Here is a 24,175-nt window from a genome sequence, read left to right on the forward strand (position 1 = left end):
ATAATGATGTCTTTAGTAAAATTAAAAAAATATAAGCAGAAAATAAATAATTTCAGATTATCTTGCCCACCCGTAAATATTTGCCCAATTGAACATCTTATTAGTTTTCATTTTTGCCACATAGGCGCATCTCTACAAATGGCTAGACTTTAATAGTACCTGCGCAAAATGTTTTGTTTTTCCATAACATTTCTCATATTTACTGTTCGTTTTAATTGTTTTCTGTAGTGGAACTTGAGCATTCTAGATTTTACATAGACGTGCACCGCCACCGGTAGCGTCGGGCTCCCCGCCGATGTCGTCCCTGGCTTCCACCCCAACATGGAGGCGGTGCCGGACTGGTGTTGATCGACGCTGATTCCAATGCCAATGGGGAATTTTTATATCTATCTCCATCCTCCTCCATCTTTCCCACCTGTCCAGTAGGTTATGGATGACTGGGAAGGGGTCTGAAGACCCTCTCGCAGCCCAATGCCAGTTAGACCCGGATTGGGCAGAGGATTTGGGGGACGCCGGTGATATGGATTTCTCACCAGAACCTGGCGCACTGTCTCCTTTTACCGTGGCTACGGAAGAGGGTGGTACTTATTCAGTGGTTTTGCGTAGGGCAGCAGAGGCTCTCCACCTCGAGCTCCCTACAGTGGCCCTCAGGACTAACTTCTTGACAGAAGTCCTTCAGGCAGAGGCTACCTCTGCGGAGCCGCTGCTGCCCTTTAATGATGCACTTTCAGATGCCTTTTTGGGCACCTGGTCCAGGCCCAACACAGGGGCTCCTGTGCATAGGAACGTGGCCAGACGCCATCACTCGGCCCTGGGCGACCCTATTTTCCTCTCCCAACACCCTACCCATGAGAGCTTGGTTTCCCAAGCCTCTGCTTCCCCAAGCGCATTCCCTTCCGCACCTCCGGACAGGGAATCCAAGAAACTGAAGCAGTTTGGGAAGAAGATTTTCTCTTCCGCCTGTTCACGGCTGCCGTCTGTGAACACCGTATGCCTCTTGGGCTGTTATTCCCACTCTGTGTGGGATACGGTGGCGCATGTGCTGCCTCAGTGTCCGGAGGAGGCCAAAACGGTGCTATTGCTGAGGGGAGAGATGCAGCCAAGTTCACAATTCGTTGTTGCCTTGACACCGCCGATTCGCTGGGCAGAGCGATTTCCACGATAGTGGCGCTATGCCGTCACGCCTGGCTGAGGACCTCTGGCTTTTCAGGAGATGTCCAGAACTCTCTGATGGACATGCCTTTTGATGGCACTCGCCTTTTCGGCGACAAGGCAGATAGTATGTTGGAGCGCTGTAAGATCTCGCGGGCTACGGCCAAGTCCTTGGGGCTTTTGGCCAACCGCACCCCTTCCGCTTTTCGCTCCTTTCGAGGCCAAGAAAGGGACGCCCAAACATGTTCGTTTCAAAGCCACATGTCTGTGCAGCAACAGACTCAGCGCAGCCATGGACTTGGGACTTGCCGAGGTAGGTCACGGGGCCAGCGGGTGGATAAGTCCACCACCTCCCCTGCCACCAATGCCTCCCAACCTTCCTAGTCCTGTGTTTGAGGCCCACCAAACACTAGTGGGTGGCAGGATTCGCCATCACCTCCCCCACTGGCGCACCATCACTACGGACAGGTGGGTTTTACATATTGTCCAAAGGGGCTACTCCCTCTCCTTCAAGACCACCCCTCCAGCCATGCCACCTCAGTACCACCGCATGTCGGGGATCACTTGACACTTCTCCAGCAGGAGCAGGAAGTTGCATCCCTCTTGGCCAAGGGGACCATTGAGCGCGTTCCGACGCCAGAAGTAGGTCGTGGTTGTTACTCTCACTACTTCTTAGTTCCGAAAAAGGACAAGGACCTGCGTCCTATCTTAGACCTTAGGAATGTCAATCGCTTCCTCCGGAAGTAGACGTTCAAGATGCTCGCACTTGCTCAGGTCTTGTCTGCCCTAGACCTGCAAGACTGGATGGTAGCGTTGGACTTGCAGGACGCTTATTTTCATATCCCCGTCCTGCCATCCCACTGGCATTACCTGCGGTTCACCGTAGGCCACGAGCACTTTCAGTTCACTGTGCTCCATTTTGGTCTTACCAGCGCCCCCTGTGTGTTCACGAAAATGATGGCGGTGGTCGCAGCTCATCTGCGCAGATCAGGGGTTTCAGTCTTCCCCTATCTCTACGACTGGTTGCAGAAGGCGGACTCGCCCCAGGCAGTCGTCTTCCATCTCCAGACTACGGCCGACCTCCTGCATTTGCTTGGGTTCTCCATTAGCGTGCCGAAGTTGCACCTGATTCCCTCTCAGAAGCTCCTCTTTATCGAAGCGGTTCTGGACACGGCGCAATTTCAGGTTTATCCTCCCAAACAGCGAGTCCGGGATATACGGGCTATGATTCTGATCTTTCGGCCCTTGTCCTGGGTTTCGGACAGGATAACCTTGAGGCTGCTGGGCCTCATGGCCTCCTGCATCCTGCTGACCAATCATGCCAGATGGCATATGCGGGCTCTGCAGTGGGACCTGAAGTTCTAGTGGGCGCAGCATCAAGGGGACCTGTCAGAGTGCGTCCAGGTGTCGGAGGGCACTGCACAACAGTTGCAGTGGTGGCTCACAAACCAGCATTGGGCCAGCGTCAGATCCCTCTCCTTTCCCCAACCGGAGCACACAGTGGTGACGGATGCATCCCTCCTGGGATGAGGCGGCCACATGGGAGAGGTGGAGATCAGATGTCACTGGTCTCCGGCGGAGCCCGGGCTCCATATCAACCTTCTGGAGCTCCGGGCGATCCTACTTGCACTGAAGGCATTCCTTCCCTCTGTCAAGGAGAGAGTAGTGCAGGTGTTCACAGACAACACCACCGCCATGTGGTACTGCAACAAGCAAGGCGGGTGGGGTCCTGGACCCTATGTCAGGAGGCTCTGCATCTCTGGACATGGCTGGAACAACAAGGCATTTCCTTGGTGGTTCAACACTTGGCAGGTTCTTTGAATGCCAGCGCTGACTAACTCAGCCGCAGGTGCATGATGGGTCACGAATGGCGTCTTCACTTGGAGGTGGAGCAAGGTCTCTTTCAACAGTGGGGAGAGTCTTGGTAAGATCTATTTGCCACCGAAGAGAACGCGCAATGTTAACAGTTCTGCACGTTTTAATTTCCAAGGCGGCACTCGCTCGGCGACGCGTTTCATCACAAGTGGAGTTGCAGTCTGTTGTACGCCTTTCCGCCTATACCACTTCTACCCAGAGTGCTGAAGAAGATCAGGCGCGACCGAGCCCAAGTCATTCTTGTGGCCTCGGGCTGGGCTCGAAGAGTTCGGTATCCCAAGCTACTCAGTGTGAGCGTGGATCCACCGGTCCGACTGCCTCTTCAGGAGGATCTTTTGTCCCAGCAGCAGGGAACGGTCATCCACCCGAACCTGTCCAGCCTCCACTTCCTTGCGTGGAGATTGAGTGGTGACAGTTGATTCCATTTGAATTGCCTCCTGAAGTCTGTGGCTGCCAGCCAGGCGTCCCTCTACTAAATCAGTATACACCTACAGGTGAAACAAATTTTTGTCATGCTGCACAGCAAAGTCTTTAGATCACCTTTCTGCCCCTCTTTCAGAAGTCCTTTTGTTTCTTCTTTCTTTGGCCCGGCAAGGCTCTGCTCTGGGCACTATTAAGGGCTACCTTTCAGCAATTGCGGCCTTTCTCCGCCTGATCCGCCATCTCTTTTCAAGTCCTCTGTAGTAAGTAGATGTTTGAGGAATATGAGCTGCAGATTCTACACTATGCATTAAACCGCCACCTGGTGTTGGGCTTGGATGATTGCAGGTTGTTGTCTACTTTGAAGAAGTCTTTGTAGTCACGAGATGGGTGACTCCTCCCTTGGACAATACTGCGCATGGGCATCGGCTCCATCCTTAGATTGTTTTTTTCCACCACTGGGTTCGGATGAAAGTTTCTCCGCTCCGGTTAGAAAAAGACTTTTCAGCAACTTCGAAGCGTAGAACTTCCTCAAACTTCTACAAACTACCCTCAACATAGACTACAATACTTTAGACGTCATCAGTTCCATTCCGGTCATCGACGCGGGCCATTGGGCCTACCGACGCCGTGCGGCCTACGCCACATGGTAAGAACTCCGTTCAAAAGAAGCCCGGTATGTCGAGCAAAGTTTCCACATAGCCGCCACCACGAGGTCTGTAACCTCTGTCTATCGCCGGAACACGACGAGTCGACCTGCACAGCTTTTGCATCCTTCCGATCGAAGAAAACCATCCGGATCAGCGAGCCAGTCGACATGAAATGAGATCAGTTCCAGCACCGGAAGACATCTTCGACGAAGAGGTTCTCGAAGAAGACTCACCTGATCTCCATATCGTATCGGAGGCAGACGACTCGGATGACTCCATTCCATCGGGTCAGCGCGTGAGTACTACTGCCCCTGCACCACATATTCTGTCCAAACTGAAGGCAAAGGTCAGCACTCCGCCCAAAGGGCCCAGTCGAGACCGAATACCTGCTTCGAAAGCCCGCCTTCCAGCCCGGCTCGAAAGAAAACAACTAAGCCTTCTAGTGCCTAGACACTGAGCAAGCCTCTTCCATCGGCACCGAAAAATAAAGATGCCTCGGCGCTGAAGCCAAGAGACCCTTCGGCACCAAAGCCTAAAATAGTACCGGCACCGAAGCATAAAGACTTACCGGTACCGAAACCGAAAGAAGCACCGGCTCCGAAGCCGTCCACTTCTACATCTTAGGTGCCGAAGAACATAAAGCCTGATTCCGATGTGCCCAAATCCTCGAACATGCCTACAAAGCCGAAAACAACACCTTCGGCACCGAAAGCTATGCCACAGAACGTTATAACACCTCCCAAGGCTAAAGACACACGACAACCTCCCCTGGTACCGAAAAAATTGACGCCCAAGAAGGTTGTAGAGCAGGAGGAAATTTTTCGACCAGATCCTCGACAAAAGAAATTCTGCATAGACCCAAAGACAGGTCAGGTAGGTGCTACACCTCACAAGAAGAGACCAGCAGATGCACCACCCACACCTGTGGTTCCTGCCAAGAAAAATCTCCTATGCAGCCTTCCTCTCCTATACCTCCTATACCAGTCTACATTAAAGGCCACCTACCACTAGACTCATTAGTTGTGGCCAATGCTAGAACGAGGGCAAACTCTCAAACTTCTGGAGAAGCACCCCCACCTGACAAGGAATCAAGTGATTGATGCGCCAGGTAAAAGAATAGCTGCAGAAGCTACAAACATTTGGCGTATAGCAAATACACAAGCCCTCCTCTCTCGTTACGATAGGGCTCATTATGATAAATTAGAAAAACTTTTTGAGCACCTACCAGATCACTACAAAGATCAAGCAAATTACCTTATACAGGAAGGCGAGCTAATATCCAATGCCTCTATAAAATGTGCGCTAGATGTCGCAGACACAGCATCTAGGGCTGTAAATACCAGTGTTATACTTGGGAGACATGCATGGTTACGCATTTCAGGATTTAAACAAGAAGTGCAAACCACCATTTTAAACCAACCATTTAACCAGAACCAGTTATTTGGCCCAGAAGTATACACTACACTGGAAAAAATGAAGAAAGATACCGACACCGCAAAGTCTATGGGGGCTTTACAGTCCACACCAGCTAGAAGCTCCTTTCGTCGCTCCTTCCACAGAGGAGGCTCCAAACAAACTGGAGCAGACACTACAACATCTTTCAAATCACAGACGTCCTCTAACAAGGGATACTTTAGAGGAGGATACAGAGGCAATAATAACAAAGGAAGAGGTCGCTGTAACAATAACAACCGATCCTCTTCCGCCACAAAACAGTGACTTCCCTCTGCTCCCCCCCCCCCCCCCAGCATTCCACTCCTGTAGGGGGCAGATTAACACAGTTCCTGCCTGACTGGAGCTCCATTACAACAGACAAGTGGGTAAGACCGATTATCCAACATGGCTACTGCCTAGAACTTACAGCAACCCGTCCAACTATACCTCCCAGGCAGCGTCCAATGTCTACAGACCATCTGACCCTGCTTCAACAGGAGGTTCTATTACTTCTACAAAAAGATGCTATTCAAATAGTTCCTTTAAAAGAACAAGGAACAGGGGCTTGGATGGAACACTAAGGCCAATTCTCGACCTCAGGCCCCTCAACCCTTACATACAATCAGATCATTTTCATATGATCACTCTTCAACAAGTGCTTCCACTGCCCAGACAAGGCGACTTCCTTACAACACTAGATTTAAAGGATGCATACTTCCATATCCCCATACATCCTGCTCACAGAAAGTATCTAAGGTTTGTACTGGAAGGACAACACTATCAGTTCAAAGTCCTTCCATTCGGAGTGACAACGGCACCACGAGTATTCACAAAGTGCCTAGCAGTGGTAGCAGTACATCTCAGAAGACAACAAATACATGTCTTCCCTTATCTAGACGACTGGCTCATAAAAGTCAAGTCATTCGATCAGTGTGTCCAATACACACATCAAACAGTTCAAACGTTGCACGACTTAGGGTTTACAATAAACTACACCAAGTCGCACCTGCGGCCTTCGCATGTACATCAGTATCTAGGGGCTACACTGAACACGTCTACAGCCCTAGCGTATCCCAGTCCAGCCAGGATACAGAGCATTCAAGCCTTAGTCGACACTTTTCAACACCAACAGTCTCTGCAAGCCAGGGTGTTCATGAGACTAATAGGCATGATGGCATCTTGCATCTTCATAGTTCCACACGCAAGATTGCAAATGTGTCCACTACAAGAGTGCCTAGCAAAACAGTGGAACCAAGCTCAAGGTCAACTAAAAGACCTGGTGTTGGTCGACAGCCGCACGCATCGCTCTCTGCAGTGGTGGAACACCAAAAACTTGACAAAGGGTCGGCCGTTCCTCGAGCCTGTTCCATAAAGTAGTGCTCACAACAGACGCATCCGTCACAGGATGGGGAGCCCATCTCTTACATCTTACAACTCAGGGTCAATGGAACAATCAACAAAAACTGTTTCATATCAACCATCTAGAGTTGCTGGCAATATTCATAGCACTCAAGACTTTTCAACTTCAATTACAAAACAAAGCTGTCTTAATCCGGATGGACAATATGACCGCCATGTACTATATACAAAAACCTGGGGGGGGGGGGGGCACACTCTCTGCAACTGTCCCAGCTTGCACAGAACATTTGGAGATGGGCCATTCCTCAAAACATACATCTGTTAGCGGAACACCTTCCAGGGGTTCACAATCAGATAGCAGATCTGTTAAGTCGGCAGTCACAACAGATTTACGAATGGGAACTACATCCGCAAGTTCTTCAACCATTCTTCCAAAGGTGGGGGGCACCCACACATCATAGATCTGTTGGCCACCCACGAAAATGCAAAATGCCCAGCCTTCGCCGCCAGGTTTCCACACCCACTGTCCGAAGGCAAAGCGATATGGATGAACTGGTCAGGCAGATTTGCGTACGTTTCTCCCACTCATTCCATTAGTAGTGCGCAAGCTCAGACAACAGTCTCTCACATTGATCCTAGTAGCTCCCACATGGGCACGCCAATCGTGTTTCACCACACTACTAGATCTCTCTCTAGTTCCACATCAAAAGCTACAGCTCGGGGCGTGGCTACGATGGCGGCCTAAGAGGACGCGTTTTCGTGGAGCTCCTCGTCCCGATCCCCCCGTTGCAGAGCCACGCCGCGGCATCTTGCCCAAGGTTGGGGTACGGGGTGCCCCGAGCTCGCTGCATCAGCCGGGAGGCCGTCTGTCCGTTGATCCGGCCCCGGAAGCCCCGGGCGGACCCACCCGCCAGGGTCGCGCGGCGGCCCCGGGCCCTTTGGCGCCAAAGTGGTCGGCGCGGCCGAGTGCGGAGCCGCGGGGCCGGGCCCGAAGGGCGGCGCCTGAGATCGGGGAGCCGGACCGAGGGAGCGGCGCCAGGAGCAGTGACCCGCCCGTGGAGTCAGCGGTGCAAGCGGCGGCCCCGCCGGCGGCCCTGGGAGAACCCCGTGGACGGCCCGGCGGAGGAGCGAGGTGCGGCGGCCAGAGGATCTACGCGAGGCCCCGGCTTGGGCCTCCCCCTGCAGGGGGGTAAGGTACTACGAGCCCCCGAGACGAGGCGACCCCCGAGGGGCGGCCGGTCAGGCGTCCTCCGCCCCACGCTCCCACCAGCCGGGGGCCGGAGCCAGAGCCCGAAGACGCTCCTCACCGGCCGCGGGGCGGCCATTCTCCACGCGGTCAGGGGTACAGAGCGGACCGGGCTCCCCCGAGATGTCCAATCCCGGCCGCCGGAGGGGCCAAACTATCCCCGACATGCTGGCGAAAGGGGCCTCCAAGGGAGACAAGAGCCCGGACAAGCCGACGACGACCCCCCCACCCAAAGGCAAGGAGCGCGGGGAGGGCGACGCTCCTGCCACCAAGGCCTTCATGGAGGACCTGTTCTCCTCCCTTAAAGCGGACTTTCAAACCCTCCGGCAAGATATGGCGGGGGAATTCAGGGAACTCCGCCGCGATGTGGACGACATTGGTGAGCGGGTGGCGGCCGTTGAGGCATCCAACCAGACCAGGAGCGCGGAGGTGGAGCATTTGCAGCAAGAAATACTCCGGCTCCACGACCAACAGACTCAGCTCCAGGCCCATGCCGAGGACCTGGAAAACCGGTCCAGGCGCAACAATATCAGGGTGAGGAACGTGCCGCTCAAAGCAGAAGGAAGCGATGTTGCCGCCTACCTACGGGACTTATTCCGGGAGGTCCTGGGTGAGGGAGACAGCTTCGACATTCGCATCGACAGGGCCCACCGAGTCGGCGTTGCACGCAAGGCACCAGCCCCCCCGCCCGACATCTTGGCTTTCCTCCCGGACTACCCCCTCAAGGAGCGCATCCTGAAGGCTGCCCGCCAAAAGCAACCTCTCCACTTCAGGGACCACGCCATCGAGCTTTTCCAGGACCTGTCGGCGATCACTCTCCAAAAGAGGCGAACATTCAGGGTGGCGACTACTTTTCTACGGGATAAAGGTATCTCGTACTCCTGGGGCCATCCCTTTAGATTGATTTTTAAGTGGAATGGCACGCTTCACCAGCTTCGGTCCCTACGGGACACCTGTGCAGTGCTGGGCCTCGCTGCAGAGGAGGAGCACCAGGACGACGACGAGGGCCCGGACCCTCCCAAGCGCGATCTTCCCGCTCCCAGGCGGACGGCTGGCAAACTGTGCGGAACCGCCGTTCCCCCAGGAAAGGGTTCAAGCCGGACCCCTCGGAGGTCGAGATGGAACATGCCGCGGCGATTCAGAAAGTCTCCACGGACACCGCGGCTGTGCCTTGAGGAGTCATGTGCACGAAGGTAGACTAACGCATAGCACGATTTATGGGGGGCGGGACGGGGGGCTCCAGGTCCGCCATTGCCACGTTTTCCCATTTTCAGAGACTTCACCAGGGGCCTGGACAATTGCCGTATAGGCTCCGGACAATGTGTTCTTGTTGGGGATTGTTGGTTTGGGTTCTGGGTTTGGGGGGGACATGTTCGGGGCTGGGGGGGGGTACTCGGTGTGTTCGGGATGTGCTAAATACTGCAGGACACGGGGAGGGCGGGTGGGAGCTGGCCCCACGGCGCTTCATTTCCACAATCTCCCATGGCAGTTGAAGGGGTCCGTGTCTTATCTCTTAATGTGAAGGGGCTCAACAACCCGATCAAACGCAGGGCAGTGCTCTCCTTTCTAGAACATTCCGGGGCTGAACTTTGCTTACTGCAAGAGACGCACCTGCTGGCTAAGGACTGGCACCGCATGAAAGCTAGGGCCTTCCCGCAGCAGTTTTTCTCGGCGACTCCCGAGAAGAAGGCGGGGGTGGCTCTCCTGGTCTCTAGGCACTTTAAGGGGCAGGTGGGCGGTAAGGTGGCCGAGATCAGGGGCAGACTCCTTGCTTACACTATCCACATTGGCACGCTTTCTTTCACACTGGGATCGCTCTACGCGCCTAACGCTCGCCAGGAGGCCTTCTTGCGGGGGGCCCTGTCGGAGGCGCTGTCTGGCGACTTGAGGCATGTCTTGATCGGGGGGGGCCTGAACCTGGTTATGGACAATGAGAAAGACAGATCGGGCAAGAGGTTTGGGGACTCAGGGGCACTCTCAGCAGCGGGAAAGCAGTGGCTCACGGATAGGGGGTTAATTGATGCTTGGCGGGAGTTTCATCACACTGCCCCAGGGTACACTTTCTACTCCGCGGTCCACCACACTTACGCCAGAATTGACCACTTCCTGTGCTCTACTGACCTTCTTCCCACGCTTACAGGCATTGACACTACCCCGGCGGCACTGTCGGACCACGACGCAGTAGTCATTCAGCTGAGCGTTCCTCACACACCTCCACACAAAGGACGTTGGAGGCTTAGGGAGAACCTACTGTCCAGGCAGGGGACGGTCCAGAGGCTTTCACAGACCATCACTGATTATTTGGGGGTTAACGACACAGGGGAGGTAACCCAGGCGACTCTGTGGGGGGCACTCAAGGCGGTGGTCAGGGGCGACATCATAGCGATAGCGGCCGCAGACAACAAAGAGCGCAGGGACCGCCGGAGGGAGCTGGAAGAGCAGGTAACGACACTGGAAAGGGCCCACAGCCGCACGGGAGCCCCCGCATCTGGCGCCAGCTTAAAACTGCTAGGGCCCACCTTGCGGGCCTGGACCTCGACAGGGCGGAATATGCAGCGCTTCGCCTCCGCCACACATACTACGTAGGGGGCGATAAAACAGGCCGCCTCCTGGCCAGCACCCTTAAAGCCAAAACGGTCCGCTCCAGGATCCCGGTCATACAGGGGGAAGGCGGCGAGGAGTTCCGGGACGATGCTAGCATAGCCGAAGCTTTCCGCACCTTTTATGCCCAGCTCTACGCCGCGGACCCGGCCATCGAGAGCGAGGCCGGGCAGGCATACCTCGAGACCGTGGAAGTCACCTCCCTCAATGAGTCTAACGCCAGCGCCCTGGATAGCCCTATCCGGCTGGAAGAGGTGGTGTCGGCCATTGCCAGACTTAAACCCTTGAAGGCTCCGGGCCCGGACGGCTTTTCCGCGGGTTTCTATAAAACCTTTTGCCACCTCCTCGCGCCGATTCTCATGAAGCTTTTCAACTCCTTCGGGGGGCCGGGGTCGATCCCAGCAGAGATGTTGGAGGCAGACGTCGTAGTCCTGCCAAAGCCGGGGAAGGATCCCAGGAGATGCGCGGCCTATAGGCCGATATCTCTGCTCAATGTCGACTTGAAGCTTTTCACGAGCATTTTGGCTTCCCGCCTCGGCCCATGCCTCCCGGGCGTTATTGAGCCCGACCAGGCAGGCTTTGTCCCCTCCCGCCAATGCGCGGACAACACCAAACGCATATTGCATGTCATCGACAAGGCCCACTACAACGCCTCGGACGCCGCTCTGCTCTCGGTGGACGCCGAGAAAGCGTTCGACAGAGTGGACTGGCGATTTCTCGACCACACTCTAGCGAAGTTTGGGGTCGGCCCCCGGTTTCGCTCTTGGGTAGGAGGCTGCTATGCGACACCCAGAGCGACCATAAAGGTGAACGGGCTCAGCTCAAAACCGTTCGATATCCGACGCGGCACACGACAGGGCTGTCCGCTCTCGCCACTCTTATTCGCCCTATACGTTGAGCCCTTCGCTCAACGGATCCGAGATAATGGGGCAATCACAGGAGTCCGGTTCGGGGGCGCGGAGCAAACGATCAGCCTCTACGCTGATGACATATTGGTCGCGGTGGACAATCCCGGGGTCTCCCTGCCCGCCTTCCTGTCTGACATGGAGGCCTTTGCCGCGGTGTCGGGTTTTAAAATGAATGTTCAGAAATCAGTGGTCCTCCCACTGGGGCGCAACACCAAGCCTGCTCACAGTAGCGCGCTTCGCATAGGGGGACTGGAAGTCAGCACCAAGGTACCGTATCTAGGGATAGATTTGACTCCCGCTACTGCTCAAACGATCGAACTTAATTACAATACACTGCTCTCCCGGGTGCAAGGGGATATCGCTCGCTGGAGGCAAAAACCTCTGTCCTGGCTGGGACGCATTGCGGCCGTTAAAATGACTCTTCTCCCGAAGATCCTCTACCTCTTCCAGACTCTCCCGGTCACCCCCCCGCTGGGGATGATCAAGAAGCTCCAAGATGCCCTGAACCACTATGTGTGGGGGGGCAAGCGACCCCGACTTCGTCGCGACCTGGCTATGAGGGTTACTGCCGAGGGGGGTCTGGGAATCCCGGACTTGCGCCGCTATTTCCAGGCTACGCAACTCCGATATCTGCTGGAGTGGTCCAGACCCACCTCCGAAAAACACTGGTTGTTCCAGGACAGGGCCATGGCGGGCGTGCCGTTGTGGAGGGTCCCTTTCCTGGCGCGCCGGGACAGGCCGGCATACTTGAGAAAATCCCCTATCACTAGGACCCTGCTACAGGTCTGGAACGCCACTGCTGTCCCGAAAGGCCTCACGACCTTTCCATCGCCAATGACACCCCTGTTGGACAACCCAGCCTTCCCCCCGGGGCTACCGCCGGGCTCGTTTCCCCAGTGGCGAGGGTCAGAGTGTCGTTCGGCGGGCCACTTGTTTGACACGGAAGGCTTCCTCCCGTGGGACGAAGTGGTGGCGGGCTACGCCCTCAATAAGCCCCACCGCTACCAATATTTCCAATTCCGCCATTGGCTAACTCACCCTGAGGTTGCCCCACTGGTGGGCCGCCCAATGACTCCATACGAGAAATGGCTCGTGACTAAAAAGTCAGACTCTGGGTCCATTACCGAGCTGTACCTCTTGCTCTCTCCGCCCCCCCCTGAGAACGATCTGCAGGCCAGAAACGGTGGGAGCGGGAGTTGGGACGCTCGCTGTCTGATAGAGAATGGCGGGACATATTTCACAGAGCACACCACACTGCGCGTAACACGGCTAGCAGGGAGGCGGCGGTGAAAATTGCATGCTACTGGCACCTGACCCCCGAACGCCTTCACCAGGGTAACCCAAGCAGAGATCCCGCTTGCTGGAGGGGGTGTGGACACACCGGGACCATGCTTCACATACTATGGGACTGCGAGGCTGTTAAGGAGTACTGGGAGGTGGTGCTGAATGACATCAACACTTACTTTGACACTGACATCCCACGCTTCCCGGCATACACGATTCTTGGGCTCCCCAATGCACTCATGTTCCCCCTTAAGTCAGTGCGGGGGCGGCAGATAGGGCTGGCCATGGGGGCGGCGACCCAACACATTCTGTCACTCTGGGGCACGCAGAGGAAACCCACGCACACGGGGTGGTTGCAAAGGCTATGGTATATCATGGGGATGGAGAGAATCCAGGCCTCACTCACACAAGCCTCAGACGCCTTCCGCGAGACATGGCACCCACTTTTGTCTTTACTGTCTCAGGAATTCACGGAGCTCACTTGCCCGAAATACCTGAGGGTCCTGAGACTGGCGGAGGAATTCCGGGGGGAGACGACCAGGGCAGAACATAAAGTCTGATCCGGCTCTCGCCCGATCCCCGTTCTGCTCACTAGTAACACACCGAAGGGGGGGGCTTCGTTGGGGGGGGAGTTGGTTTGGGGGCGAAAGGGGGGTTCAGTTTTGGGGGGGGGGTTGAAAAGAGTTCTTGCACTTGGGGTTGGGCTTGTTTTAGCCGCATGATTTAAAATGCCTGCTCAGTTTCTCAGCCGGCTGGACTTTAGCAACCCTAGCCTACACCCGCAGCATTTATTTTATTGCCTTGCCAATGATGATTGTCTTCTTTGTCTTCTCCCGCTGTATTTTGTTGCACTGTGGAACTCAATAAAAGATATCTGATCAAAAGCTACAGCTCACACCCTCCCTGTTAACACAGAACCATGGAGAAATCAGACACCCAGACCCAAACCAACTGAATTTGGCGATCTGGCTCCTGAAGTCTTAGAGTTTGGTTATCTAAACCTACCACCAGACTGTATGAACATCATTAAAGAGGCTAGGAGACCTACTACCAGAGCGTGTTATGCAGCTAAATGGAAAAGATTTGCCATTTATTGCAACAATAACCAAATTGATCCCCTGGATGCTTCCATCCAGAATATCATTTGCTACCTTTTACATTTACAAAGGTCTAACTTGGCATATTCTTCCATACGCCTGCACCTTGCAGCAATTGCAGCCTATTTACAAAACAGGCAACATCTGTCTCTCTTCAGAGTACCTGCTATCAAAGCATTCATGGAAGGATTAAATAGAATAATCCCACCCAGATTGCCACCTTCTCCTGTGTGGAACCTGAATCTTGTCCTTACAAGACTCATGGGGCCCCCCTTTCAAGCCTCTACATAAATGTGAACTGCAATTCCTAACATGGAAAACAGCTTTGCTTGTTGCCATTGCTTCTCTCAGAAGACTAAGTGAGATACAAGCTTTCTGTTATAACTTGGTTTCCCTGCTGCTCTTTCACTATGCAAGAACCATTTTTCAAATACATCACAACAAAGTGGTTCTTAGATCTAATCCAAAATTTCTTCCGAAGGTCATCACTCCTTTTCACCTAAATCAATCCGCAGAGTTACCTGTGTTTTTCCAAAACCCAGACTCTGTAGCGGAAAGGGCTTTACACACATTAGATGTTAAATGGGCTCTTTTATACTATATAGATAGAACTAAATCCTTTCGAAAGACAAAACAACTGTTTGTATCTTTCTCTCCTCCACACAAAGGCAACCCCATCTCCAAAAGTGGGATTGCAAGGTGGATTGTAAAGTGTATACAAATATGCTATATTAAAGCTAAACGTACATTACCAGTTCCTCCTATAGCGCACTCCACTCGCAAACTAGGAGCCTCTATGGCTTTCTTAGGAAACATACCCCTAGAGGACATATGCAAGGCAGCAACATGGTCTACACCACACACCTTCACGAAACACTATTGTGTTGACGTGCAAGCCAAGCAGCAAGCTGCAGTAGGCCAGGCTGTCCTTAGAACTCTTTCAAACTACTGCAACGGATAAAGGTGACCACCGCTAAGGGAGACACTGCTGCACAATCGAAGCATAGTGTACAATCTGCAGCTCATATGCCTCGAACGGAAAATGCTACTTACCAGTATGCAGCTGTTCTTGGCATGTAGAGCTGCAGAGTTGTACATGCCCTCCCGCCTCCCCGGTACTTGTATCCGTTCCAGTTTTTCATCTTACTTAGATGCACACGCATGGACATCCTTTTTCTTTACTTCTACTAACTCCATCATTTCCCATCATGGCGAAAAACAATTTAAGGATGGAGCCGATGCCCATGCGTAGTATTGTCCAAGGGCGGAGTCCCCTATCTCGTGACTACAAAGGCTTCTTCCAGGAAGACAACCAGCAATCATCCAAGCCCAACACCAGGCGGCGATCTAATGCATAGTGTACAACTCTGCAGCTCTACATGCCAAGAACAGATGCATACTGGTAAGTAGCATTTTTCTTCTCAAAGTCACATTTTCCCTCCTATTCTGTTTGTGATGCCGCAGTGGGACTTGAATCTGGTTCTTACTTATTTGATGTGCGCACCTTTTGAGCCTCTTCACAACTGTCCTCTTTGTTTACCGACGTTAAAGATTGCCTTCCTGGTTGCCATCACCTCCGCTAGGCGCGTAAGTGAGCTCCAAGCTCATTCCTGTAAGCCTCCTTTTCTGTCTGTTCATCTGGACAAGGTTGTGCTCCGCACTCGGCCTTCCTTGTTGCCAAAGGTTGTTGCTGCCTTCCACATCGGGCAAACTATCACCTTGCCCATTTTCTTTTCGCTTCATGCCCTTCCAGAGAGGAAGAGAGGCTCCACCATCTGGACCCAAAATGTGCGCTCTCATTTTACCTGAACCGCACACAACAGTTCCGGGTGGATGACCAGCTCTTAATTGGCTCCGTAGGCGCCAAGAAAGGCCGGGCTGTACACAAGAGGACTATCTCCCTCTAGGTCGTCATGTGTATAAAAGCCTGTTATTCTCTGGCTAAAAAGGAACCTCAGGTGGGGCTACGTGCCCATTCTACCAGGGCAACAGCCGCTACTACTGCTTTGGCACGTGGTGTCCTCCTGCAAGACATCTGTCAGGCAGCCACGTGGGCCTCGCTGCACACTTGTATTAAGCATTATTGCCTTGACAGCCAAGTTCGCAGAGATGGCTTCTTTGGCTGTTCTGTTCTCCATGACTTTCTGGTGTGATTTTGATTCGCAGACCCACTACTGGGGTTGGTATTGCTGGGGTATCTATTCTAAGGTAAGGAATCTATCACTCATGTCTATTTCAGATGCAGAAGTTACTTACCTTCGGTAACGATATATCTGTAAGAGACATTAGTTAGTGATAGATTTCTTACCATCCTCCCCGTACTGCGAACTGATTTCTAGGGTTAAGGTCATCCCTTTCAGGGCCCTAGTTTCAATGCACCAGTGGTCAGTATCTTGCATGGCTCTGCGTTCCTGGTGCGGAAAGTTGTGTACAGAACTGATGTCAGCGCGCGAGAGCGGGGTCTACGTAGCTGCTGTGACGTCATCCCAGCGATCACGACGGCTACAACAGACATGAAGCCGCACAACGCCAGCTTCCGACAGCAGGAGTACTGCTGACGAAAACTTTCCGGATCCAGTCTGACTCCTGGGGTAATTCTAAGGTAAGGAATCTATCACTAACTAATGTCTTTTACAGATATATTTTTACCGAGGGTAAGTAACTTGTGCATCTCGCTCCTTCTCGGGTAATGCTCCGAAGATCTGGAATTTGCTACCTAAAGATCTCAACTGTAACCCTTTGTTCCTCTCATTCAAACGTGAACTCAAATCTCTACTCCTCAACAGCTACCGCCACAGGCACACATACTGTTCTTTGTTCACCCCTTTGATTAACACCTTCAAGATGGTCACATTAACTGCTCAATTGCCTCATTGGGGCTTGCCCAAGCCTACAACTAGTGATCATGTTTCAGGCGCTGCTTCCCCTTCACAGCCATAGTGTCCTGTGATGGTGAGAATGGTAATGAACCTGTTGGAAATTATGGCGGCTTTTATTGCGGCAGTCTCACATGCAAGGCTTCTACATCTGCACCCTTACAAAAGTCTTTCTCGGCTGAGGTCAGTGACGGAACAAAAACAACTTTTTACTGGGCAGGTCATTTCTTAGTCCACAACCACAGGTGACCATCAGTACAGTTCGCCCTCTGAGCATTTCAGACACAGATTCGCCACAAGGTGGTTCATATATATATATTTTTTTAAACGATTTTTATTGCAGATACTCAGACATAATAAGGATTACATTGGCAATGTTATTCAGGCAAGACAGTTACATATTGAAATACAGTGCACGGAACCCCCAGTGCCGCATTGACGCATAGTCCAGAGGTCATTCTGACCGTATCTTCGAGTCCTTCTCGGTGCACCACCGCCGAAACATAATTGGTGACCACATTAGCCATCTGGGCATCTGCTTTTTAGGTTTTGTTAACCCCCTCCCTCCCCGCCCCCATCCTACCCCCAACAAGCATTATCATGAATAGAAAGTCGGTAAAACATCTTCTCAATCAAAGCTTAACCTTACAGTCATGTTAAGGGCACATACAGTTCCCGTCAACCCCATCCCTCCTCCCCATACCTGGTAAACAAGTGGTATGAAGACATTCAAGCAAGCATTGCGTGACTGGCGCATCAGTGTCTATTCCTAACATGTCCCCTTATTCTCAACTCGCTCACCCTCCTATTTCGGGGCCCACTCACGAGCCTCCCTCCCCAAGCCCACTATCCAACCCATGATATTGTCTCCACTTTGACTAGACCCTTTTAAACTTTTTCGGGCAACCTTTTGATTTATACATCACTCGCTCTGCCGCCATGTAAAGGTCTAACCCCCTTCTCCATTCCTCCATAGTGGGTACGGTCACAGCCCCCCAATATTTTGCGATGTCAAGTTTTGCTACTACTAGGGCTAATGTCAAAAACACCAGTAAGGGGCGGGGGAGGTCAACATCATTAGTCATTCCCAAGATGGCCAGTTTGGGCTCCTGATCGAGCGGCACAGACAGGACCTCCCGCAGTTCGGTGAAAATGAGCATCCAGTAGGATTGTATTTTATCACAAGCCCATAATATGTGGAAGAAGTCCCCTCCCTCATGGTGGCATCTCAGGCACCTATCGTCTCGTGTCTTCCCCATTTTGAACAATCTCACTCTATCAAAGTACGTCCTGTGGAGCACGTTAGATTGGATCAGGCGGAGCCGGGATTTGATAGCCACCTCCCTCGGGTGCATGAGGATTAGGTCCCAGTCAATATCTTCCAGTGTCCCTACTTCCTGTTTCCAAGTGGCCCTAAGCTTTGCCAGGTCTCCCAGCATGTTGTTTGGGAGTGTTTTGTATGTGAGTGGCACTGCCTTGTTTGGATCTGCTCCTGTAGCAGTCTGCCTTCCAGAGGCGCATATTCTGGCAGACCCCCTAGGGTCAAAGCCTGCGCCCTCCATGCATGGCGCAGTTGAATGTATTTAAAAAACTGGGAGCGATGGAGCCCATATTCCGCCCTCAAGATTGCGAAGGATTTTAGTTCCCCCCTGGCGATGACATCTCCCACCGTGGAAATCCCAATGTCGTCCCATTGCTTAAATCCTGTGAGTTTGTGGAGCTCGGAAAGCCACACGCAGTGCCAGAGTGGGGTCTGTCGGGTGGGCTTCCAATCCCATCCTGTGCGTCTCGTGGCCACTCTCCAAGCCCGGAGTGTAATATTCGTGGCCGGAAGTAAGGACCTCCTCGCCGCACCACCATATAAGTACGAAAGCAGATTACGTGGGGACAGTTTGGTACGTTCCAGTGAAAACGTAGGGTGGTCCGCCGGGGCGTGAAGCCAGTCGTTAATGGGAGACAGGTGCTCCGCCCAATAGTACGCCTCAAGGTTTGGTAGCGAGATTCCCCCGCTGTACTGATGGCGTTGGAGGGTGGTCAGCGCTATTCTCGGCTGCTTACCCAACCATATAAAAGATCTGAGGTCGGCGTGTATTCTGCGGAGGAGGCTGTCCGGAATCGGATAATATTCATTCTGTAGGGCATATAAATATTTGGGCAATATAATAATTTTATACATCGCCGCCCTACCTAGGAGCGTCAGAGGGAGCTGGCGCCACCGGGCCATATCAGCCGCGGAATTCATGAGTATTCTTTCAACATTTCTGAGATGCGACAGTTGCCTATCCAGTGTGATGAATACTCCCAGATATTGGAAGCCTTCCGCGGACACCACCAATCTATCCGGAAGGGCCCCCTCACTCGTGTCACCTCTGGGGTCGAAAAGGACGGACTTGTGCCAATTTATTGCGTATCCGGAGTAGCTGCCATAGCCGTCCAACTCCCGGAACAATTCAGGCACTGAGGTCTGTGGATTAGTGATATAGAGGAGTACATCGTCTGAGTAAAGGGACAGTTTCTCCTGCGGACCGTCTGCGTCCGTAAGTCGGAAGCCGGAGATCCTTTGGTTTTGCCTAATCCTGGCCGCCAGTATCTCAATGGTCAATTGTGAAGAGAAGCGGCGACAGGGGACATCCTTGTCTGGTGCCTCTTTGGATCGAGATTTCGCGGGAGAGCCTCCCGTTCACCCGCACCTTGGCCCTCGGGTTGGTGTAGAGCAAGTGTACCCATGAGCAAAATTTGGGGCCAAGACCAAATATTTCCAAGGCGGCCTCAAGGAACGGCCAGTGCACGGAGTTGAAGGTCTTTTCAGCATCTAAGGAAAGGAACCAATGGGGCGGGTCCCTATCCCTCACCTCCTGCAGGCAGTTGTGCATGCGCCGGAGGTTGAATTTTGTGGCCCTATCCGGCAGGAAGCTGGCTTGGTCCAAGTGTATCAGGGCAGGTAGGACTGTTCTAAGGCGTCGCGCCAGGATTGTGGCAAGGAGTTTCACCTCCGTATTCAGAAGGGAGATGGGACGGTAGGATGCGCAGTCTCCCCGCGGTTTGCCCTCCTTGTGGATAGGGACTATGGTCGCCAGGCTGAGGTCAGAGGGTAAACCTCCTTCATTATATGCTTCAAGGAAGAGATTTTTCAGGTGTGGAGCCAGTATGTCGGCCGTGCACTTAAAGAATTCCGGGGGGAAACCGTTCGGTCCCGGCACCTTACCCGGCTTTAGTCCGGCAATGGCGGTTTTGACTTCTTCCAAGGAGATATCGGCCTCTAACGCAGGTAGGGCCTCAGCTTCTACCACCGGGAGGTCGACCTGTGACATATAGAGAAGTGAGTCCTCACACGAGCCCAGTTGTCTGGCCTCGTATAAGCGTTCGTAGTAAGCTGCGAACGCATCCGCAATGTGGAGGCCTGAGCACACTGTCCTCCCCATCTCGTCCGTAACTTCATCTACCCACCGCGCCGCCCTCTCCCTACGGCTAAGCCAGGCTAAAAGTTTGCCAGACTTATCCCCCACATCGTAAAGACGGTGTAAAGTGGCCAGGTCTGCGTTCTCGCCTCGTCCGACACAAAGTCTCGATAGCGTCTTTGATTGTCCAGCAGCTTACGCAAGGTAGTCGTGCATTTAGTGCGCAAATGGTCCCTCTCCAACTCCACTATAGTGCGTTCTACAGTCTCCACCTCTTCCAGTAGTCTCTTCCTCTCCTCCCTCAATCTGCCATTTATCCTGTCTCTCATCACCGGTTTCAGCGCTTCCCACAGGGTTATCGCCGAGTCTACCGACCCTTCATTTTCAGCCAGGTAGACCCGAGCATCCGCTCTAACGCCTTTAAGTATTGTCTTGTTCGCCAGGTCCCAAGCGGCAAGGCGCCACGTGGCCTCTTTCTTGTGGCCAGACCGGCCCATCGATATGAGCAGTGGCGAGTGGTCTGAAAGGCCCCTTGCTAAATATTCCGCCGTGCTGTCCATAGTCAGTTTCTGCCTAGGGATAAAGACATAATCTAGTCTGGAAAACACTTTGTGTGCCGCCGAGTAAAAGGAATAGGCCATAGTGTTCGGGTGTAACAGTCGCCATACATCGGTCAGGCCTAACTCTGATACCATTTGAGCCAGGGGAGTCTGAGTACCTTGGTTGCTAGACGCTCCTGATCTATCCATACCCCTGTCCATCACATCATTGAAATCACCCCCCACTATCTGTATTGTGTCTGAGGTGTCCAAGAGTATGGTCGCTAACCACTTTAGCGCGTTTGCCTGTAGTTTAGGTGGTGCATACACTGAAACTAGGGTGTAAGTACGTCTGCGCCAGGACCCCTGCACTCCTACACATGTTCCCAGTGGGTCTCCCCACGTCCGTGTGACATGGAAGGGGAAAGTATTCATAACAATAATCGCCACTCCCCTGGAGTCAGTTGTGTATCCCGCATGGCCCAATACCTTATACCTACCCCGTGCTATGAATCCACAAGCCGTGCCCCTCAGATGCGTTTCCTGCAAGAAAATGATGTCAGGGCCTATTCTCTTAAGAAAGTTGTTCACCAGACCTCGCTTAATTTTAGTACCCAGACCATTTACATTCCACGTCAGTACATTCAGTTTTTCAGTGGCCATGGGTACGACAGTAAGGCATTTGTACTCCAGGCCGAGGGGCCACGCAGGTGGGCGAGCGCCCATAGCAAAAGAACCAAAGAATGTGCCAATCCCCATGACTGTATTCACCTAACATCGTATCTCTCCCCACCTCCCCCCCCTTAAACAACCAAACTGTACGAACAACCCCCACGCCCCCCACTCCCACCCCACCTGTACCCCCCGGCCATCCCGCCCGTACAACCATCGACGGTTCGGACTACCAGGCAGCAAGGTCTGTCGCCCACCCCTCAAACAACCCCAGCTAAGAAATGTCTAGCTGTCCAAATTCAAGTCTTGAAGTGGTGTGTGCCCACCCCAAAGAACAAAAAGAGTTACTTGCGGGGCTCAGAGCAAAGAACTGCTATGTTGAATCTCAGTCCCGTAGCTTCTCAGGAGTGGGAGTCTTGCGTGTCAGGGTCAGTAGCCTCCGCGTTGCCCGGCACTCCCTGTTCCAAATCTCGGATGGCAACAGCTAGTGGGTGTAAGGATTGCTCCGTCTGTTCTTCCATATCCGAGATATTCGTACCATCCTCATGATCTGTCGCATTTTCTGATTCTGGGAGCAGGCACCTGAATCTCGACCCCCGAGAGGGATCCCCAGTGGTAGCAGCGGCGCCATCTTCTCGAACTCCTCCGGTCGCTACCTGCTTAGGCGGGTAAGGTGTTCGTTGTGAGTGCCTGCCCGTCCGGTGATGTTGTGTCCTCTGTGACCCGTTCGGGCTTCTCCTGAAGTTGGCCGCCGCCTGCTCATCTCGGATTCTGCGACCCTCCTCTTCTGCCTCCCTTAGTAGTGGTCTCTCCTCCAGCCAGTGCCAGGCCTCCTCGGGCGGTTGAAGAAGTGCGACTTGCCTTTGAACAGGACTTTCAGTTTCGCAGGAAAGAGTAGCATATAGGATATGTTCAGTTCTCGTAGTTTGGCCTTCACATTGTCATATGAGCGTCTTTGCTTTTGCACATCCTGGCTATAATCAGGGAAGATCATGACGACGGTGTTCTCATACTTGATTTCCCCCATTTTCCAGGCTTCTCTAAGGATGAGATCCCTGTCCGCATAGTTGAGAAATCTCGCAATGATTGGGCGAGGTCTCGCTCCCTCCGGTGGTCTGGCAAGGAGCGCCCTATGCGCTCTCTCAATCATAAAACAGTTGGAGAAGTGAGCTTGGGGGAACATAGTCGTCAGCCAGGAGTGAAGGAAGGCTCCAGTGTCGGCCTTCTCGATTCCTTCCCTCAGGCCCACAAAGCGCAGGTTGTTTCTGCGTGCCCTGTTCTCCGCATCGTCCACTCGCCACAGCAATTGTCAATGGGAGGCCTGCAATTCCGCCATATCTTTTTTGAGGGATGTAACAGAGTCTTCCGTTTCCGAGATCCTGGTCTCCGCCGTGCCCACTCTGTCAGATAGGTTCCTGAAATCTTGACGTAGTAGGAGGACTTCAGAGCCCACCTCCCCGATCTTGGTCTCAAGGGCCGCTCTAGAGTTCTGGATGTTGGTTTGCGAGGCCTGGATCGCCTCCAGGAGCATAGCAGTGTCTGGTTGTGGTTCTCGGGCCCCCACGGCCACGTCCCCGCGCGCCCGCGTAGTGGTGGTGTAGGTCTCAATTGATTCCTGCCTGGCAGGTTTTGACACTGGGTCTCTCTTGCCCATGTTGTCCGCCGAAGGGCCCCCTGATGTTGGGATCCGGAGCGGGGGGGGGGGCAGTGGCCACAGCCTCCCAAGATGGTATCAGCACAGGGCTGGGATCAGCCTCGTGGTCCCCTCGCACCGCCGGGAATTCTCTGCACTACTCCCCGTCCAGTGGGCCCCTCGCAGGGTGGTCAGAGCCAGCCCGGACCCCCTCCTCGATGTGAGGTCTCTGATGGTTCCCCACGCTCTCCGGGGGGGGAGAGGGGGCGGGGGAGGAGCCCGAGTTCACCACAGTAAGGCCCCAATCCGCTTGCCACCTCCGGATCCAGGGCAGGGTCTCGTAGTTTTCGTACTGCCGCCATTGATGGGGCAGGGGGGGGCAGGATGTCCGCCACGCGGGAGCCCCTCCGCGGCCCCCTCAAAGCAGCTCCAGGCCCAGGGGAGTGTAACCCCACGCAGGTCTCGCAGGCCGGGCAGCTTACTCGGCGGGCAGCAGGTAGCAAATCCAGGCCCCGGCTTCACAGGCCCCAGCCCGTCTGCAGGATGTCCACTACTCGGCAGCCTCCCCGCGGCCCCCACAAAGCAGCGCCAGGCCCAGGGGAGTGTAGCCCTGCGCAGGGCTCGCAGGCCGGGCAGCTCACTCGGCGGGCAGCAGGCAGCAAATCCAGGCCCCGGCTTCACAGGCCCCAGTCCGTCTCCGCTCTCGGGGCTGCCGGAGCGTTGGTGGGGGGCTCCCCAGCAGGGAGGCGAGGCCCAGGGTCGTCCGCTGTCGCGTGGTGGGGGGGGTCCCCCGCTGCCCTCACCGCCTCACCTCCTCGTCAGCCGATGGTCCCGATGACTCCGGGCGCCGCCATCTTGGCGTCCAGGGTCACCGGCCGCGGTGGCAAACCGCCGAATATCTCGCCTCCGCTTGGGTGCAGGACGGAGCCGGCGGGCTTTCCAGGTGCCTCACCCTTTCCGATGCCTCCTCAGCCGATTTTCCCCCCAGTTGCACGCTTTCAGGTAGTTAGAGTGCCTGATCTATTGCAGTC

The 24,175-nt window shown here is 53.9% G+C and overlaps 1 protein-coding gene across 2 annotated transcripts in view; it reads left to right on the forward strand.

Moving 5' to 3' along the window:
* Positions 1–24,175, forward strand: part of ECPAS (Ecm29 proteasome adaptor and scaffold) — a 780,178-nt gene that overhangs the window by 501,038 nt on the left and 254,965 nt on the right. The gene's annotated exons all lie outside the window — the stretch shown is intronic.

This window comes from Lissotriton vulgaris, chromosome 3_1 (assembly GCF_964263255.1).
Source record: "Lissotriton vulgaris chromosome 3_1, aLisVul1.2, whole genome shotgun sequence".
NCBI lineage: Eukaryota > Metazoa > Chordata > Amphibia > Caudata > Salamandridae > Lissotriton > Lissotriton vulgaris.